At 43.0% G+C, this 3,305-nt stretch overlaps 1 non-coding gene across 1 annotated transcript; it reads right to left on the bottom strand.

The window, feature by feature from the left end:
- Nucleotides 1-1,902: 1,902 nt before the first annotated feature.
- On the bottom strand, nt 1,903-1,975 carry trnav-aac (transfer RNA valine (anticodon AAC)). Its single transcript has one exon. It is a non-coding gene; the product is annotated as a tRNA-Val (tRNA).
- Between the last annotated feature and the right edge of the window lie 1,330 nt (nt 1,976-3,305).

The following is a 3,305-nucleotide window of genomic DNA, read 5'->3' as shown; positions in this document are numbered from 1 at the left end:
AAACAGCTTTGAAGTTCCATCTTGGCTTCATTGGTCCACTTTTTGACTGTTTTCACTGTAGGCTTCGCACATTTAAGTTCTTGCCTGTACGTCGGTATTAAGTGAATTAAGCAGTGATCAGACGAGCCCAGGGCTGCACGAGGTATAGCACGGTATGCGTTTTTTACCGTAGTGTAGCAGTGGTCTAAAGTATTATTTTCCCTGGTAGGACAGTCGATGTGCTGCTTGTATTTAGGGAGTTCGTGGTTGAATTTAGCTTTGTTAAAGTCCCCGAGAATAATGAGGGGTGAGTCCGGGTGTTTTTTTTCAATTCCATTGACTTGTTCGGCGAGCGTTAGCAATGCGGCGTTCATGTTAGCTTGAGGCGTAATATAGACTCCAGCCAGTATGAACGATGCAAACTCACGTGGCGAGTAGAATGGTTTACAGTTTAAGAATAGCGACTCCAAATGCGGGCTGCAGTGTGTGCTGAGCACCGTGACGTCCGTATACCATTTTCCGTTGATATGGAGGCATATCCCGCCGCCCTTCGTTTTCCCCGATGATTCCATGTCGCGGTCCGCTCGATGAATGTTGAAGCCGGGAAGCATGATGGCGCCATCGGGTACAGCGTCGCAAAGCCAGGTCTCCCTGAAGCACATGGCCGCGGAACGTCCGAAGTCTTTACTGGTCTTTAACAGAAGATGAAGCTCGTCCATTTTGTTGGGTAGGGAGCGTACATTCGCGAGGTGGATCGACGGGAACGCCAATCTGTGTCCTCTCTTGCGGAGTTTCACCTGAATGCCGGCTCGTTTCCCTCTGTGGCGTCGCTTCAGTCTCCATGCGCCGAAAACCGCGGACGCCGCTCCGGTGAGTAACTCGGGGAAAAAATCTGTAAAATCATCTGTAAAGATTCAATCAGTCTCAAAATGTGTCCGAAAAACACTGTCTTCTTCTTTTCCTTTCGGCTTGCCCCGTTAGGGGTCGCCACAGCACGTCATCCTTTTGCATGTAAGCCTATCTCCTGCATCCTCCTCTCGAACACCAACTGCCATCATGTCTTCCCTCACGACATCCATCGACCTTTCTCTTTGGTCTTCCTCTCGCTCTCTTGCCTGGCAGCTCCATCCTCATCATCCTTCTACCAATATACTCACTATTTCTCCTCTGGACGTGTCCAAACCATCGAAGTCTGCTCTCTCTAACGTCTCCAAAACATCGAACTTTGGCTGTCCCTCTGATGAAGTAACACAAATTTTTTTTTTTTTAATTATTTCTTCGAATATGCCAAGCAAGTACGATATTCCTTTCAACATTATTGTGAATAAAATCACAGTTTTTGCCCCAAAAAAGATGACCATATGGACAGTAGCAAAACAGGTGGACAACTGTTTCAGGGTATTTGTTACAAAAGCTGGAGTTCACATCAAGATCTTTCTTAAAATGCAGAATTTTGTTTTCCACCGGGTTGCTGGCTGGCAGCTCCAAATAGTACTGTTGGGGTAGTTAGATGAAGGATGCCAGCAGTTTCCATAGTGTAGTGGTTGTCACGTTTGCTTCACACGCAAAAGGTCTTTGGTTCAAAACTGGGTGGAAACAAGGCTTGTTAGTTATTATTTCTTTTTATCTGCCATGAAACACTATGGGGAGAGATTGATGTCAAAATCTTTGACACAAATATATTTGTGACTTACATACGTGTTTTTCAAATCCACAAACATATCTATAAGTTTTTGTCGAAGCTGTTTTTCAAGGCAGATTAATTAATATAATAATAATAACCAGGCCTTGCTCATACTATGCTTTGAAGCAGAAACCTTTCACACATGAGGTGCACATGCAGACCACTAAGCTACGGTAACTTCCACTGCAGAACATCACCAGCAAACCACGTACAACAGCTGCCTGACAAGCAAGAAAAGCTGTTTCCACCCGGTCTCGAACCGGGGACCTTTCGCATGTTAGGCGAATGTGATAACCACTACACTATGGAAACTGTGGTGGCTGTTGTGCCCAATAGCGGACATGCAGTTTTTGACAGACCAGCCCACCAAGTAACCAACTCACAAGCAGAATTGAATTTACAATTTACAAATGATAAGTCATAATGGAGTTTATTTCAGCATTACTGAAGTCAGAATTCTTTTGAGAGGACCAAGTGTTTTGAGCAGTTATCAAGCCAACCATCTTTTCTTTGTATTTCTACATCAATGGAATTCCTCCAGCCATTTGTGATTTGAAGGAAGGAAAGGAAGTATGGAAGGAAGGAAACAGACAAGGAAGGAACAAGGAAACAAAAAAGGAAAGAAACAAAAAAGAAAGGTGAACATATCCAATACAGCATTCTGAATTGGGTTTAACACCCAAAGCTCAACACAAGCGAACCAGGAGTTGAACCGAGAGTGCGAACGGTTGTTTGTTTGTATGTGCCCTGTGATTGGCCGGCAACCAGTTCAGGGATATACTTCCACACCTAAATTTCCTCCAACACACTCCTCAATCGACAATTTTACTTCCTAAGGCCCGACACACATAAGGATTTTTCCAATCTTAAAAGAGTTTTATCTGCTACAGACCCCACGCATGAACATAAAAAAATCAGCCATTTAACAATTTCTGTCATGTTGTCTGTGGTGTGCTCCAATAATATGAAATGCACAACAACATACAGAAGGATTGTGTTCCACCACGGGTCTGCAAACAAATCTGTAGAATGGCGATGTCGTCCATGAGGGACTTGCTTTGGAAAATACTTTTTGCTGTCTGGGCAACCCACCTTTATACAAAAAAAACCATGACATCGTGTTGGATTTATCTCACCAAACATTATAATGAATAAACACAAAAGGAATGAAGACGTTGGTCATTTTACTCATGAGGAGGGCGCATGGGAGATTGTTCAGGTTACAGCCTCTCAACACGCTCTAAACAATCTCCCCCGTCGCTCCTACATTTATTTGAAAATAGGAGAGTTCTACAAGACATAATATTCTAAGCATTAAGACACAACACAAAACATAGGACCAGACGACACCTGTCCCGTCCCCGACCACATCCGATCACGTCCTTGGTCAAGGCGCCCTTCCATCAAATGTTGCTGAGTCATCTTCTTGAAGGCGAGACATCTTTCTATCTAAATATTGTCCATAATACTAATGCAGGCTACTAATGCAAAATACTAATGCAAGCTAAGCAAATAAATGATAACTACTAAGATATATCTAACATTTCCCTCCTGTTTATCATGTATTTGCACAAATTCTCATATCATCTTACAGTCACTTCATTTCGATTTTTAACTGTAGAATCATTTTATGAAACAAATA

Source organism: Phycodurus eques, unplaced genomic scaffold, assembly GCF_024500275.1.
Source record: "Phycodurus eques isolate BA_2022a unplaced genomic scaffold, UOR_Pequ_1.1 contig_683, whole genome shotgun sequence".
Taxonomy (NCBI): Eukaryota; Metazoa; Chordata; class Actinopteri; order Syngnathiformes; family Syngnathidae; genus Phycodurus; species Phycodurus eques.
The sequence above is the reverse complement of the archived record's forward strand: the minus strand, read 5'-3'. Positions and strand labels throughout refer to the sequence as shown.